General features: G+C 37.3%; 1 long non-coding RNA gene across 2 annotated transcripts in view; it reads right to left on the reverse strand.

Annotated features, from left to right (window-relative positions):
• LOC106507797 overlaps positions 1–18,387 on the reverse strand; it is an 86,573-nt gene that overhangs the window by 41,979 nt on the left and 26,207 nt on the right. The window contains exons 3-4 of one of the 2 annotated variants that reach the window (XR_002346824.1): positions 14,660–14,932; positions 9,066–9,160 (exon numbers count right to left, since the gene is read on the reverse strand). This is a non-coding gene — a long non-coding RNA (uncharacterized LOC106507797). Of the gene's footprint in view, positions 1–9,065; positions 9,161–14,659; positions 16,552–18,387 lie in introns of those variants that run through there. The other variant, XR_001304061.2, reaches the window with a different exon arrangement.

Raw genomic sequence — 18,387 nt, forward strand, 5'->3', positions numbered from 1 at the left:
TAGCTTCTTTTTTTTTTTTTTTTTTTTTTGGTCTTTTTGTCTTTTGTTGTTGTTGTTGTTGCTATTTCTTGGGCCGATCCCGCGGCATATGGAGGTTCCCAGGCTAGGGGCTGAATCGGAGCTGTAGCCACCGGCCTACACCAGAGCCACAGCAACGCGGGATCCGAGCCGCGTCTGCAACCTACACCACAGCTCACGGCAACGCCGGATCGTCAACCCACCGAGCAAGGGCAGGGACCGAACCCGAAACCTCATGGTTCCTAGTCGGATTCTTAACCACTGCGCCACGACGGGAACTCCAGAAGTTCCTTAGCTTCTTAACATAAAGATTTATCTTTTCAGGTTCTTAGAGTACCCTGATCAATTGGCGTTCCTGTTCATTTTACATATTCACTGCCTATAGACCTAAGAGTGTTTCTTCCCAGTGGATTATCATCTCCCCTCACAACTATATCCAACAATTTGGTAACCATAGCAAGATTGTAGAGGCTTTAAAGATCATCTTTTCTGGTATCAATTGGTAGAACTAGAGGTGAAGAGAACTAGCTGAAGGTGTTGAGAAAACACTCTCATTGTGTTCCCATGAGGTGGAGAACCATCGCTGATGACAAAATCATTTTCCTATCTTCTCACCCCTTCTACTAGTCCAAAGGCAAAAGAGAAACACATTTTTTTCATAATTACCTAATTACTATAGTGGTAATCATTTCAGTGTGCACACATAGGGCAAACATGTACAAGAGATAATTCATTGCAGTACAGAGAAAAAATACCCTTGGTCACTGACACACACATACATGTGCACACACCTACTTTCCAAAGACTGAGTAACCCGTAAGGGCAGTGGCCATGATGATTTTCAAATTTTGCAAGCAAGAATAGCAATCTCACATATATTAAATGTTCAGTAAATAAATCATTCAATTAGCACTGGATATTAAAAGGTAATTACCAGGTTTAATTTAAAAGATGTTTTAACTATTTTTAACGAATCCCTAGCAGAAGGGCTCTGGACCTAGAATTGCTGAATGAGTAGCTTATTCTAAACTTACTGAATGTAATGACTTTTAGTACATATCCTTATGAAATTGAACTTTAAGTGCTCTAGGAACCTTTAGAAAAAGGTTTCCTTTAAAGGGTGAAAAAAAAAAATGGAGAAAAAAATGTAAGAGACATGTGTCCTTGAAGATTATTCACTTTGACTTTGTCCTGTGGCTATTTTACAAAATTTCATGTCTAGCAGATACCACGGTAGATACTTAGCTATACCTGTTATTCAACATGTATTTGATTAATGAATTAAGTCCAGTAAGGGGCAAAACTTAATATTCTGAATGACAGGGCTCATTAAGGTTAATAAATACCTCAAAGTATAGGCAGCAACACCTTGCACAGATCTACCTAAATTAACAATATTAGAGAAAGAAGGCACTTTTTTCATAATATAGTATTTACTAAGTAACAACCAATAGGCTGGTTATTTTTTAAATGGTACTGTATCGGAGGTAGAAATAAAGGATTATAAAAGAAAGAAATCTGCAATTAAACTAAACTAGATCACATATTGATTTCTTTAACAAAACTCAAATTTTAAAATTGAATTCACAGTTTTTGTTATTTTATTCTATAGAAAGTTAATATTTAAAATTCCGGAGTTCCTGTCATGGCTCAGTGGTTAACAAACCTGGCTAGCATCCATGAGGACTCGGGTTTGATCCCTGGCCTTGCTCAGTGGATTAAAGATGAGATGCTGCCATGAGCTGTGGTGTAGGTCACAGATGCAACTTGGATCTGGCAGTTGCTGTGGCGTAGGCTAGCAGCTACAGCTCTGATTCCACCCCTAGTCTGGGAACCTCCATATTCTGCAAGTACAGCCCTAAAAATACAAAAATAAAATAAAATTCTAACTAAAACAGTATCTTATAAGGGCCAATATTAGCCTCTTTGCAAACTAAAATCCAACAAAGAGGTAAGAGACACTTGTTCAGAAATGGCCATAATATTCTGATAAACAATCTTTCTTTAAAACAGTGATTGCTCCCCTCAGTTAAATTTTCTCCTTTTTTATTAAAAGAGGGAAATGAAGTAGAAGTCAGGAATATGGAAAAAAGCTTCAACAGTAAAGTTGTAGCCCTTTACCTATGAGACCTGAGGCAAACCTAAAGGAAAGTAATAAAATTCCGGTCATTTATCACGTGTCCCAAAGACGAGGAAGAGTTTCCTGGTCTTGCCTGGGAGAGTTGTTTGTAGTACCAACCCTTCCCAATCTCAGGTCCAATGGGTGATGGGAAAATAAAGCAAGAATAGCCAAGCCCATGATTTTCATATCACTGGCCCAATGATCAAATCCAGAGCAAAAAGTTTTAAACTGCTTATAACAAAACACCAAGCATGTATATTTCAATAATTGAACAATATAAATGATTTAGGAAAAAAGTACATTCACAAAATAAATAATACTTTTCTGACACATTTGTGTTAAATAGCAATCAATAAATTTACAGCATGATCAAATGATGGATAACTGTACTTGCAAATTAAACACTAGAGAAACCTACCTGGAAGTGATCCATTGGTCTTTTTATGGATTTGGCTAACAACTCTAGGGGTATTTCATCACTTTTGACTATAAAGCATTAAGAACAGACTTTTAAAAAATTCCCCTTGAGCACACAGATGCCTAGAATATTTCCTAAAAAGACCCGTTAAGTGCTCTTATTAATTGCACAAGTCATTTCAGCTTTTATCTGAACTGATGAACTTAAAATAATTAAAAGGACATTAATAGCAAAGCTAGAGGTTTTTAAAAAGTGGTATTTTCCCACAATTCAAGTTAGACATTAAATCTATAAGCAAAGGCACTTAAAGTAATTCTATATTCCAATTTAATTAAAAGCCAGTACTTTCTTCTCATTTGTTCTAGTCAGAGGTACACACAGAACTACAACAAAAGAAGGTAACTACCACCCCGAAGGATTTAAATATCTAACCTCAGAGGAAGTTACTGATGCTAAAAATTTTTTAACTATTAGTTCACATTGATTAGAGAGCGGGTTATTTAAATATCTTCATAGAATCAGCAGAATTCCACATGCAAAGTGAATTTTGGTTGACAATGATTAGAAAGAAAATAAATGATTTGATGATTTTATCTGCAGTTAAGATCATTACTTGAAATGATCACTGGTGTAAAATGGAAGACTAGGGTAAAAACTTATACTCTGGTAATTATGTGAAGCACTTTACCTATCAAAATCCTTTTACTTTAATGTGATATGTTTCTCTTTTACGTGTTGCTAAGTTAGAAAGTGATCTTAAACACATATGAAAATTTGCAATTTTTAAAAACTCAGTTCATTACCATGATAGTATCATATCACATTCAAAGTATCAATGTAGGAGTTTCCGTAATGGCACATCGGGAATGAATTCAACTAGGAACCATGAGGTTGCGGGTTTGATCCCTGGCCTCACTCAGTGGGTTAAGGATCTGGCATTGCCATGTGCTGTGGTATAGGTCGCACACACAGCTCGGATCCTGTACTGCTGTGGCGGAGGCTAGCGGCTGTAGCTCCAACTTGACCCCGAGCCTGGGAACCTCCATATGCTGTGGATGTGGCCCTGGAAAGCAAAATAAATTAAATAAATATTTAAAAAATCAAAGTATCACTGTAAGATGTTGACTTCTATTTTTTTTTTCTGAGAAGAAATTATAAGCTTTTATGCTGAGAGGTTGATGCCCAAATAATCAAGGAGATTAGAAGATTATTTAAGTAGCTGATGTGAAAAATGAGAGAAAATTCTGTCCCATGACACTGAATGCACAATTGAGGTGAACATTCTGAATTAGTAGTAGGAATGCTTTAAGATTAGATGATTTCACACAGGAATATTCAGCTGCCTCAGATGTGACATGGAGAATGAACTGTATTACAATTTGAGTTTCTCAGACTATAGTTATAGCAGATAAGTAAAAAACACTAGGGAAGCTGAGTTGAAATAATATGCCTTACTGGAGAGCTGACAGGAGGGTAATGAGAAACTTTACTTAAATACAGGATTTGAACTTGATTTCAATGATGTAGCAAGTCAACATTATTTAAAAGATCTTCTTAAAGCAGTCATTAAAAGAAGTTCAATGGATATGAGGTTACCAGGCAAGGAAGACTAGATGATGATGGCTATTTCAGATAAAAACAGAAGAATTCAGCCAAAATCTTCAAAAGGATAGAAGAGTTTGATTTAGACTCCAAAATCAACAGAAAAGGAACATAAATTTGGGGGAAAATGAGAGTGAGTGTTATAGTTTCTGTTTTTAAGCTGAGAGGAAGAAGACTCTTTTATAAAAGGTGGGGATGGTGTTTGTAGAAACAGCAGCAAATAACATCACTTAGATCTCTGCTTGCACCTTCTTGTTTTAGACTCATGCATTTCCAAGAATGACCACTATTTAACTGAGAGGGTAACAAAAAGTTTCCACTTTAATTTCAGTTATTGTATTTTGCATCTCTTAAGTTTTATATCTTGTATCTCTTTGATCAGTGTTTCTTGAAAGTTATCCATCTTTATCTCCAATTTCTTTCCAATGTCTTGAATCATCTTCAGTTTCAACAGTCTCAAGGCTTTTTCCTGGAGGCTGAGAATCTCCTCATCGCTTAGCTGATTTTCTGGGGTTTTTCCTTTCTCCCTCATCTGAGTTACAGTTCTCTGTCTTTTCATTTTTATAGGTGTTTGGTGTGGTGACCTTTTTGCAGATAATAGAGTTGTAGCCTCTCTTACTTCTGATGTCTGCCCCCCTGTGGCTGAAGTCGGTATGGGGGGCTTCCTGTAGGCTTCCTGATGGGAGGGGCTGATGCCTGCCCACTGGTAGGTGGAGCTGATTCTAATCCCTCTGGTGGGTGGGGCTTGGTCTCTGGATGGGATTAGAGGCAGCTGTGTGCCTGGGGGGGTCTTTAGGTAGCCTGTTTACTGAGGGGCAGGGCTGTGATCCCACCTGGATTGTTGTTTGCCCTGGGGCATTTTAGTGCTGGCTGACGGGTGGGGCCAGATTTTCCCAAAATGGCCACCTCCAGAGAAAGGGACTGAATATTCCTGAGAGCTTTGCTTTCAATGTCCTTCCCTCACAACAAGCCACATTCACCCCTGTTTTCCCAGGATGTCCTCCAAGAACTGTAGTCAGGTTGGACCCAGATTCCTATGGAGAACTTGCTCTGCCCTGGGACCCAGTGCACGTCTGTGTGCACCTTTTAAGAATGGTGTCTCTGTTTCCCTCAGTCCCGTGGAGCTCCTGCACACAAGCCCCACTGGCCTTCAATGCCAGATGCTCCAGGGGCTCCTTCTCCCAGTGCTGGATCCCCGCACGTGAGGGTTTGATGTGGGGTTCAGAACTCTCACTCCTGTAGGTGAGTCTCTGTGAACCAGTTACTTTCCAGTCTGTGGGGCTTCCCACCTGGGAGGTATGGGGTGGTTTATACTGTGAAATCGCCCCTCCTACCTCTTGATGCGTCCTCTTTTTCTTCTGGAGTAGAATATCTTTTTTAAGGTTTCCAGTCAATTTGGGTGAAGAATGTTCAGCCTTTAGTTGTGAATTTTGTCATTTTTAGAAAGTTTCCATGTTAAGACCACAAAGTGAATGCGGAAGAGGGAAATTAGGATGAGAATTTATTTTCAAAAAAAAAAAAATAGAGAGAGAGGTTCCAGAGTATCTGGTATAATGATCTGGGAATAAAAGAGGGTTTGGCATGCTCTTGGTGTGGAAGAATCAATATTATCAAAATGATTATACTACCCAAGGCAATCTGAAGATTCAGTGCAATCCTTATCAAATTACCAATGACATTTTCCACAGAACTAGAACAGAAATTTTTAAAATTTATGTGGAAACACAAAAGACCCTGAATAGCCAAAGCAATCTTGAGAAAGAAAAAAGGAGCTGGAGGAATCCGGTTCCTTAACTTCAGACTATACTACAAAGCTACAGTCATTTAAATAGTATGATACTGGCATAAAAATGGAAATATGAATCAGTGGAACAGGGTAGAAAGCCCAGAAATAAATCCACACACTTATGGTGAATTACTCTATGACAAAGGAGTCAAGAATATACAATGGAGAAAAGACTGTCTCCTCAGTTAAGTGGTGCTGGAAAAACTGGACTGCCACATATAAAAGAAGGGAATTAGAACATTCTCTAACACCATACACAAAAATAAACTCAGACTATACATCTAAACATAAGGGCAGATACTATAAAACTCCTAGAAGAAGTCATAGGCAGAACACCCTGACATATATCACAGGATTATATTTTTGGATTTACCTCGTAGAGTACTGAAAATAAAAACAAAAATAAACCAATAGGACCTAATTAAACTTAAAAGCTTTTGCACAGCAAAGGAAACCATAAACAAAATATAGAGAAAGTATTTGCAAATGAAGTAATTGACAAGGGATTAATTTCCAAAATACACAAAACATCTCATGCAGGTTTACATTAAAAAAAAAAAAAAAAAACCCAATCAAAAATATGGTTCTAGGAGTTCCCACTGTGGCTCAGTGGTTAGCAAATCTGACTAGGAACCATGAGGTTTCAGGTTCGGTCCCTGGCCTCGCTCAGTTGGTTAAGGATCCGGCATTGCCATGAGCTTTGGTGTAGGCTGCAGACACGGCTCAGATCCCGTGTTGCTGTGTCTGTGCTGTGTCTGGAGCTGGCATCTCCAGCTCCGATTAGACCCCTAGCCTGGGAACTTCTATATGCTGCAGGTGCGGCCCTAGAAAATACAAAAAGACAAAAAAAAAAAAAAAAAAAAAAAAAGGATCTAAATAGACATTTCTCCAAAACAGACAGATGGCCAATAGACACATGAAAAGATACTCAGCATCACCAATTATTAGAGAAATGCAAATCAAAGCTATGACCTCATACTAGTCAGGATGGCCATTATCAAAATCTCTACAAACAATAAATGCTGGAGAGAGGGTGTAGAGAAAAGGGAACACTCCTACTCTGTCGGAGGGAATATAAATTGGTGCAACCACTGTATAGAGGTTCTTAAAAGAGCTAAATATAGAACTACCATATGATCCAGCAATACCACTCCTGGATATCTATCCAGAGAAAACCATAATTCAAAAAGATACAAGCACCCCGAAGTGCACCTTAGCGCTATTTATAACAGCTAAGACACAGAAGCAATATAAGTGTACACAGAGGACTGGATAAAGATGTGGTTTGCATGCATACATTATGTATATATATACATACATACATGTACACATGCACACACAATGGAGTATTAGCCATAAAAAAGAACAAAATAATGCCATTTGTAGCAACATGAATTAGAAATTATTCCACCAAGTGTAGTCAAAGATAAATATATGAAATCACTATCATGTGGAATATAATAAAGAGATACAAATAAACTTATTCACACAACAGAAACAGACTCAAAAATTTTGAAGAGAAACTTATGGTTACTAAAAGGGAAACACTGGGGGGGAGGAGGATAAATTAGAGGAGTTTGGGATTAACATATACACACTATTATATATAAAATAAAAAGTAACAAGGACCTACTGTATAGTACATGGATATCTACTCAATACTGTATGATAACGTATATGGGAAAAGAACCTGAAAAGGAATGGATTTATGTGTATGTACAACTGATTCACTTTGCTGTACTCCTGAAGCTAACACAACATTGTAAATTAATTATACGCCAATAAAATCTTTAAAAACTAAAAGAATTTGAGTTGAGAGCAAAGTAATCACAAGCCATTATGGAATGATAGTGTGGGAGATGATATACATTCAAAGAGGACCCTGACTTGGCGAAATCACAGATGATATGCATAGAAAACTGGGTGGTGGTAACTGGTTACAGCATTTTCCAGAGTATTAGCTACAAAAGTACCAGGTAGATTAGAGCACATCCAGCCTTACTGCAGACACTCAAAACTGACTTGTTGGGCTACACCGCTGATGGATAGTAAGTCTCTAGTAATTATGGGGACTTAGACTACATGAAAATGTGGCTTAGATTCTTTGTTATAGATGATCTGTGGGGCTTGCTGTTTAATGCCATTTGTATTCAGGATCTCTGTGTTAGAAGGGTGAAATATGTAATTAAAAAAATGTTCTTCATTTGCTCAACTAGAAATAAACTATCAGCAAATCAAATGTAGAAATGAGAAAGTATTACACTGAAATTCGAACTCAGTCATCACGCTAAAATTCAGATTAGAAAAAAGGAGACAAGTCTTGGCATAGTGTACAGCATAATCAAAAGAAGAGAGTAAGCTTCAGATAAGCACTTAGATATAGAAAGGAAAAACACAGCTTGAGAAAACAAATACACATTCTGTCCCCATTGGATTCTGAACAAGTGGAGACGTAAGTCACAACACAGGCAGATGGGTCCAGCCTTTCAACTTTATTGCTAAGAGACCAGACTGGTGAATAGGCCTTCAGGGTTGCTTGTCCAGCTACTGAGCCCAGAATGGGGCAGACCTACTCAGTGAGGTCCAGGCCAGGCCTGACGAGTGAAGCCCACCCTGACAAGGTAGAGCTCCTGCATAAATGACAGCTATAGGGGTGGAAAAGGCTGGCTCCTGAGCTGAGGGTGTGAGCCAATCATATTCTGTTCTTCTGAGATTAGCAATCAGGCAAAACAGTCCCTTTTCCCCACTTCCAGAAATGTGAGTAAAGAGTCTTACAAACTTCCTCAGGGATCACCTGTCCATAGGAAAGCAAGGAGTGGAGGAAACTTGTTTCTAATACAAAGCAGTTGGAAAAAAAAAAAGATTAGAAAGGGTAGTAACTGTTGACATTTTTCATTGAAGATTCTAATAAAAACAATAAAGAAATTTTAAATGAAAAAAAAAAACACATTAAAAAAAGAGCCTGTTCTTTATCTCTTCATTATTTTACGGGCTCTCACCTATCACAATTAAAATTATTTTTGTTGATTCAGCCAAAGCTCATAAAAATATGTGCATTCCAAATGAAATAGTTTAAATGATTTAATCCTATTTGTTCTTTTCCATTCCAATCTACTTACCATTAGTTTGTTGATTTTGTACTTTTATCCATTTATTTATCCCATGAATATTCAGTACCCCTTTGTGTTGCTTGGTTTTGCATTTGCAAAGCATTCTGTGGATAAAGAGATTAAAAACAGAGTCTACATCTTCCAAAAAAGGCACTATTAAGTTAATCAAATTAAGAGTAAATCAAAATTTTGATATAGACAAAAATAAATAAAATAAACTTTATAACCCAGATGAACAGGATTAAGGTGTGCTGCCGTTCTCCTTCCTACCAATGAACATTAAATAGGCCGATGTGTGCCATTGTTAATAAACCAAGGTCCTCCAATTAAATAAGATACCACATTTGTGTTATCTATTTTAACCTTTCCCTGGCTTAAAGTAAAAACTTAAAGATTTTTCTAACCACATATTACAAGCCACTTATCTATTTCAGATTTGATTGATTCGTTGACTGGATAGGCTTGTTTTGCTTCTTCTCAAACAGCCACATGATGCAGTGTACGCTGACATAAGAGGCTTGCTTAGTGGTGAGGGTTGCTTGAGGGTTACCATCACTCTCCATTTTAGATGAATGATATACACAGAAAAAAGTATGTCCTCCTTAAATATTGGGAAATACACTGAGCATTGAAAAAATAATTTTTCTTCAATGGGAACTAAAAATTCTTGCTTACCTTTTATCTCAGCATTGAATTACAATCATCTAGGCTATCTAATGTCAGACTTATGTAGCTCAAAAGATCGTATGAAAATAGTTCTGTCTTGTATTTTTAAGAGACTCTGTGGCTACGTTTGCTCTAAGTTGAGTGTGAAATGAACATGTTACTGAAGAGGAAAGGACACAAAACCTATTTCGACTAGAAATGAAATGATACAATGGCAAATTACTTTCTAAGCTGCAGTGTTTTCTGTTTTTGCAATATTCTTTTGTGAAAGCTTTAATGAAAACTAATGCCTTTTTCATTTTACCTTTACTATTTATGGCTTCTATGTTAATTTTTACTGCACCTCCTTTTTTTTTTTTTTTTTTTTTTTTTTTAAATATTTGAGGAGCTACTAGGATTGTGAGCCTCCCCTGACATGGCAACAATATTCTGTATTGTCATCTCACCTAACATTTCAAAGTTGCATCTTTCATAATCTTAAATATCACAGAATCATACAGCTTAAAAAAATAAATCTTTAAAACAATATTGTAAATTAACTACCCTTCAATTAAAAAAATAAAAAAGGGAGTTCCCATCGTGGCACAGTGGAAGTGAATCCAACTAGTATCCTTGAGGATGCAGGTTCGATCCCTGGCCCTGCTCAGTGGGTTAAGGATTTGGAATTTCCATGAGTATAGGTAGCAGACAGGGCTCGGATCCTGTGTTGCTGTGGCGTAAGCTGGCAGGTATAGCTCTGATTCAACCCCAAGCCTGGGAACTTCCATATGCCGTGGGTGCAGCCCTAAGAAAAAAAAAATTTTTTTAAACTAAAATTTCATTTCTTGATACATAGAACATCATGTATTAACTCTGTGCAACTGCTACAAAAAAGTTACAAAGTTAATACATTTTCTAAATTTTCTTTTGTACTCAATGTGTGATTTGTAAAAATGTATTTTAACTTTTTTAGATGTCCATAAATAAAATTATACAAAATATATTTTAAGCTTCAAACATTTATTAAGTACCAGGGGTTAAAGATCAAAACACAAATTATCTCTCCTAAAAAATAAAGTAAATTTACAAGTTGATATATTTGGGAGTTCCTGTGGTGGCTCAGCAGTAACAAACCCGACTAGGACCCAAGAGGACATATGTTCAATCCCTGGCCTTGCTCAGTGGGTTAAAAGATCTGCCGTTGCTGTGAGCCGAGGTATAGGTCACAAGTGTGGCTCAGATCCCACATTGCTGTAGCTGTGGTGTAGGCTGACAACTACAGCTTCAATTCTACCCCTAGCCTGGGAACTTACATATGCCATGGGTGAGGAAAAAAAAAAAAAAGTTGATATATTTGCAGAAAAAATTACTTTTCTCAAAATTAGTATTTTTTTTTTTTTTTTAATGGCTACATCCATAGGATATGGAAGTTCCTGGACCAAAGACTGAATCCAAGCCACGACTGCAACAATGCTGGATTCTTTAAACTACTGTGCTGGGCTGAGGATCTAACCCAAGCCTCTGCAGCAACCTGAGCCGCTGCAACTGGATTCTTAACCCACTGTGCCACAGGGGAACTCCTCAAAGTCAGCATTTAAATATTAGGTATACAATATTCTATAAATTATACATGTGAGAAAACAGAATTAGGGGTCAAACCTATGCAATTGTATAATCACAGCACAAAAATAATCATCTAAATTAATATACAAATGTAGTGAAATTCCTAATAAATATTGTAATCAAACAGGGCACTCAGCTGTACTCCAGTGCTGGGCTTTCATTTGTCCCCACTCATTAAAGTTCCAGAAGACAGAAGAAAAATTCTCTCTACTAACTCCAAATACGGGCTGTCTCAAATACAAATTTCTGGCCCTCAAATATTCTACTCTTTTAGTAAGATTCCAAAATTTTCATCCCCTTTGCTCTTTAAGTTCAAGGTTGTTCATCAGCCACATAGTTCACTGTGTTGGGCCAAGTATATGGATCTGCTTCTTTGTACCCCTAGTAAGATCACTGTTTACTTCTAACTTTTATCCAGTATAGATTTTATACAAAAATTTCCATTGCCAACTCTCAATTTTAGTGTCGGTATTATTAAAGCAGCACTAAAACCAAACATACGTATCTTGAGGGAAAAAAAAAAAAAAAAAAAGGTAGTCCATGTAAAACCATTCAACAAGGAATGAGCAGGTCCCACTCAGCAATGAAATAGTTCCTTCCCTTCATGGTGACACTGTCTGGCAAGATGTTCTTGTCTCTAATGACACTGTCCCATTGTCCCACTGTGCAACATAACTCCTGACAGCCCAATTATCAAAGGTATCAGGCTTACCATGTCCAACAAAGGGACAAATTCTCATGATTTTTCCCCATAAACTTAGCAACATCCTGTCTCAAAATTTCTTCAAATAATAACAAACAACAATATTTGGAAAAAAATTTCTTGCTACTTAGAAATAGCAGTTTCTAAGCCATGATTTTATCAGTGATTTCTTGAGAAAATATCCTGTTTCGGTGTTTCTACTTTGATGTCACAAAAATTTAAGTTGGTTTTTAAATACTATTAGCAGGCCTTCAACTTTTTTTTCTTCTTCTATTAGGATTACTTTTAAGGAGTTCCTGTTGTAGCTCGGTGGTAACAAATCCTGCTAGTATACATGAGGACTCAGATTAGATCCCTGGCCTCACTCAGTGGGTTAAGTATCCAGCGTTGCCATGAGCTGTGCTGTAGGTGGCAGATGCGGCTCGGATCTGGCATTGCTGTGGCATAGGCTGGCAGGTGCAACTCCAATTCAACCTGGGGACTTCCATATGCGTACCTGTGGCCCTAAAAAAAAAAAAAAAAAAAAAAAAAAAAGACTACTTTTTAGGCCGCTTTTAGGTTCACAGCAGAATTGAGGACAAAGTACAGAGATTCACAAAGACTCTTCCATATGTACCTAGCCCCACATGTACACAGCCTCCCTAATTATCAACATCCCCACAGTGGTACATCTGTGTTCCTTTAGTGAAGTATCTGCTAAGGTCTTTGGGCTATCTTTTGGGTAACTGCTTATTTTCTTATTGTTGAGTTTTAAGAGTCTATTTTCAATGACAGAAATCGAGTCCTACTGACTTTCTGCCTACCAGGTATATCCATTTTGTATAGAATCTATTGAAATATCTAACTATGACAGTGGATTCATTTATTTCTCCTTGGAGCTCTGTTAGTTTTTCCCTCGCATAATTTGACATAGTTGTTAGATGCATACATATTAAGGATTGTGATGTCTTTTTGGAGAACTGGTCACTTTATCATTATGTAATGCCTTTCTTTATTGCTGACAACTTACTGGGAAGTTCACTCTCTGAAATTCGTATAGTTACTCTCATGTTTTATAATTACTTTAAACATTGTGTATTTCATAACTCACAGATTAATTATGTCTGTCTGTGTGTAAAACAAGCTTCTTGTCAGCAGTGGGTCTTGTTTGTGACAATTCCTGTGTTTTAATTGTACATTTAGATTGCTGATATTCAATGTTTTTACTGGTACAGATAAAATGCTGTATCATACAACCAGTACCATTTTCTTTTCTTTGTTCCTATTTTTTTCTACTTCTTTGTCCTTCTGTGATTTTAAAGAAATATTATATATGATCCCATTTTCTCATTAAGTATTTTATAAAATATCTCTATCTCCAATATATATACTAAGTGGTTGCATTGGAGTTTGTAAATACACATTTACAGCCCATCTCAGTCAACTTTCAAAAAATACTAGAGTACTTCATGAGTATGTTGTAATAGAGAACAAATTTTTTTTTTCTTTTTCCAGGGCCACACCCGCAGCATATGGAGGTTCCCAGTCTAGGGGTCTGATCAGAGTTGTAGCCGCCGCCCCAAGACAAAGCCACAGCAATGCGGGATCTGAGCCACGTCTGTGATGTACATCACAGCTTATGGCAACGCTGGATCCTTAACCCACTGAGCAAGGTTAGGATTGAACCCACAACCTCATGGTTCCTAGTCGGATTCGTCAACCGCTGAGCCACAACGGGAACTCCAGGAAGAACAAATTTGACCCCATAGTAGATCTGTTCCTTTCCCTATGCTTAGTCTGGTTCTGTACCTTTCGTAAAAAAAAAAATGATGGGAGTTCCCGTCGTGGCGCAGTGGTTAACGAATCCGACTAGGAACCATGAGGTTGCGGGTTCGGTCCCTGCCCTTGCTCAGTGGGTTAACGATCCGGCGTTGCCGTGAGCTGTGGTGTGGGTTGCAGACGCGGCTCGGATCCTGCGTTGCTGTGGCTCTGGCGTGGGCCGGTGGCTACAGCTCCGATTCAACCCCTAGCCTGGGAACCTCCATGTGCCGCGGGAGCGGCCCAAGAAATAGCAACAACAACAACAACAACAAAAGACAAAAAAAAAAAAAAAAAAAAAAAAATGATGCAAGATAGCCTATTTTCATATAGAGATAAAAAGCTGATGAACAGAGAATAACATTTGTATGGCCTAACATTTATAGGAACACTATGAACTGACCTATATGGAGAGCTACAAGAACAAAGGATTTTGACACCATGAAATTTGCAGCAACCCACCACGCCCCTCCCTCACCTTGCCTTTAAGAGTTTTGCTGACATGTTTTGAGGACTATGGGGGGAATGAGCCACCTGTCTCACTGCATCACCCTACAATAAACCGTTCTCTGCTCCAAACTCTGACATTTCCATTTACTTGATCTTACTGTGCACTGGGCACATGAACTTGTGTTCGGTAACAGTGTAAGTACCTTGTAACAAAAAAAGCTAACTCCTTCCTCCCATCCCTTGTAGCGTTGCTGTCATTCAATTCACATATATTCATATGCAAGCACATCTATATACACACAAAAGATATGTCATATTATATACACACACACACACACACACACTTAATGCAGTACATTGCTGCTATTATTTTGAAGAAACTTACCTGTTAGATCAGTAAGAAAAGTCTGCTTTACCTTCACTTAGTCCTTCTTTGATGTTCATCTCTTCTTACAGATATCCAAGTTTCTGACCTCTTTAAAGGGCCGCTTTTAACATTTCTTCCAAGGCAGGTCTACTGATGCCAAACTCCTCCAATTTTTTGTCTGACAGTCTCTTTCCCCCTCACCTTTGAAGGATAATTTCCAGGGTAGAGAATTCCAGGTTGCTGGTCTTTCTCTGACAACTTTAAATAGTTAATTTCACTCTCTTGCTCATACTGTCTCCAAAGAGAAACCAGATTATAATTCTTACCTTTGTTCTATTCCCCAGAACTCTCACTTTTTTCTAAGATTTTTATCCTTACTTTTGATTTTCGATAGTTAGAAAGTGGTATTTCCAGATGTGGATTTATTGGCATTTCTATTGCTTGGTTTTCTCTGTTCCTCTTGGACCTGTAGTTTGTTTGGTATCTGACATTAAATTAGGCAAATTCTCAGTCATTGTTTCAAATATTTGTTTCTCTTTGCCTTCTGGTATTTACATAACATGTATATTAGAACTTTTTGAAAGTGTCCCATAATCCTTGGATAGGCCGTTTCTTTTCTTTTTTTCCCAGTATTTGTTTTGTTTTTCATTATTTCTTTTCCCCTTGCCCTGCTGGAAGCATGGAAAGTATATTTCCTATTTCCTCAGAACTTAGTGGAGGTCAGGGAGGAAACCAGTACCAGGATAGGAAAACCTGAACCATTGCAGAAACCGTCGCAGCAGAAAGAGACAAGCGGCACTCGGAGATGCGGAATAGCCAGGTTTATGCAGCATTGGTGCAGGCTCAGGGGAGTCACCTCCAGAATCTGAGCAACTGGGCTTTGTTCTGAGTAGCTTTTATACAATACAAACTTCCTGGCCTTGTTTTTCCTGGTGCAAGCAGCACAGCCCTCCCCTTCCCCTAGAAGACAGTGTTCCTGCCCAAGAAGCTGAGTAAGATTACAAAAACAAAACTGATAAGCAATGCTTGGAGCATGGCTAGCAGAGCTGCTAGCAAGGACATAAGGCATGTAATTGCTACAAGCTTACAAGAAGAGTGGTAGGGGGTAGGCAAAGGGGCTGGCACATAGCTGCCTCCTCAGCCAGGGGGTGTTGTTTCTACAGTTCTCTTACTTCAGAACTGTAACTTACAAACTATTGCTATTTCAGTTAAGACAATTCAGTTAAAAACTCTAAGGGTACCTAGTCACAAGGGAGGCTGCACATGTTTCTGAGGTTTATCTCTAGGCGGTCCACCATGTTCTCACAGTCAATATTAGATTAAAATCACCTGTGCCTCCAGCAGGGGACAAGGGAAAAAAGAACCCTTTTCAAATACAGGAGAACATTTTAGTCTCTTTTTCACAAGCCTGCATTCAAGAGAACCTAACTAGGACAAAGTAAATATATTAAACTACGTTTTCATTATGATTTTTTCCTGAATATCCTGCTAGATGATTTTAGTTAAAATACTACACAATGGTTTCTGAAGTCAATTTTTTAAAAATCCAAATTCAGACAAGATACATGTGCCAGCTTCCCTGTGATAACTGATATACTAACTCTGTTCATTTATTCTGAGTAAAAGATACATTGTCCTAGTAACTCAACAAGTAGCTTTCATCTCCTATACCAAGATTGTTTTAGTGTCACAAAAATTGTGCAACTCCAGGTGAAAAAATAGGGAAGGGCTGTGTTTGATTAGATCAAACTTCAATGTTCTCATCAACTGGCTTAATTTTTATATACAACTTATAAAAATTTGATCCTAAATATTTCAGATTAAAAAAATAGAAGCAATGGATTTTATAAAAATTAAGAAAGTGATTTTAAAGGGAAAGAAAGACTAGGTAGTGTAAATTTTTTTCATATTTATATAATGATTTTTTTTCCATTATAGCTGGTTTATGGTATTCTGTCAATTTTCTACTGTACAGCATGGTGACCCAGTTACACACACGTGTACACATTCTTTTTTCTCACATTATCATGCTCCATCATAAGTGACTAGACAGAGTTCCCAGTGCTACACAGCAGGATCTCATTGCTAATCCATTCCAGGAGTATAATTTCTGAACGTCAAGACAATTTCAAACAAGTAAGAAGTAGAGAAATAAGAATGTTAATATTTTAAAGATGGGAAAAGTGATTATAATTGAATGACAAAAGAATTTCAGTAAAACAATGTTTTCACAATAATGAAAGGAATTAAGTTTGAAAGAAAAAGTGTTACATTTTCCCCCCAGAGTAAATCCATTTTACATATTCATGATTTTTAGAAACATTCATAATAAGTAACAAAATTAAAAGTTGTTAGTATTAGATTGCTGTTTGTGCTTCTCTGGTTGACTGAAATGACTTTACTGTCCAAAGAAACTTAATTACCTATCCATCTGAATAAGTTAATTAGAGTACAGAATTTTGGGTTACTTCAGTATAAAAATATCTAAAAGACAATGTGCTCGGATAAAGAATAACCAAAAAAATGGAAACTGAAACCAGTGACCCAAAGAATTAAATAAGAATTAAATCAGATGAACAAAAGTATACTCAACATTAAGGAATTAAGTCTTACATAGCAAACCAGCATATGGCAAGAAAGTTTTACTTGAAATTTATTTCATGTTCTCTTTTTCCACCTTTTAATAGTTTGGTGAAGTAAGACACCAGTAACCATGCATCAGGAAACAATCCCCAATGATTTTTTTCCTACTGTATGTTAACAATGGGTTCATCATTACATAAATTTGTGAGGAGACTAATATATAGCTTTGCAAAAAAACCCATCCTGTCGACATTTTAAATGAAAAAGAATACTTATAATTAGCACATATGTTGTAGAAGCTGCTGGTTTAGTTGAAACTGAAATCTTAAAACGTAAAAAGCATGAAAAGTGCTATATAAATATCAAGAGAAGTCACCTGTTGCTCTGATTTCTTTTAATACTAAATGGCATTTTCATGTGAATGTCGTATGTCAAAATGGGTGATTAGATTTCACCATTATTTCCATAAGAACAATTATTTAATACCAAAAGTTAAACTATATGAAAAATAGTGGTTCTTGGTTTTTTACTCCAAAAACACTTTCCTAGATAACTTGAACATTCTCATGTTTTCAACTATTCCTTATATTAACATAACCATGACTTCTATAGATAGTCTCTTTTGATTTCCTAAACTAAAAATGAACTAAACAATCAACTACCTCAACAGGAACTTTAAATTCAAGAGGCACAGAAGTGAAAATTCATGACCTCTAGTGAACTTCATCATGATCTAGCCTCTTCTGCTTTTTGCTTTTGTTGTTTTTTGAGAATAAGAAAAGAATGCCTAGTAAAGTGTAGTAAAAATCTGGAAGTCCGGTTCCATTAAACTTCTTTCTACATTGCTTTACCCAAATCACTTTGTAAAGACAGGAGAAACTGCAACCCAAAACTCATTATATGTGGCAACAGATGATGAACACACACACAAAGTACAAAGATTTATGACTTACATAAGATCTCTGAAATGAGCAGAACCATCTCCAGCAGGTCCAAACTGGCTTGAGAGAACAAGGACAGCACACGGGGCTGGGGATTTTATTATGTTTAGGGGGTGGGCCAGGGTGAAGACGCCTCTAGGAAGGCATGCGATTGGGTGGTTTGAATCCATGAAGATGCTAAAGAGGGAAAACCTGGGCTTCCTTATCACTGTGCTCAGGTGA

This window comes from Sus scrofa, chromosome 8 (assembly GCF_000003025.6).
Source record: "Sus scrofa isolate TJ Tabasco breed Duroc chromosome 8, Sscrofa11.1, whole genome shotgun sequence".
In the NCBI taxonomy this organism is placed as follows: Eukaryota; Metazoa; Chordata; class Mammalia; order Artiodactyla; family Suidae; genus Sus; species Sus scrofa.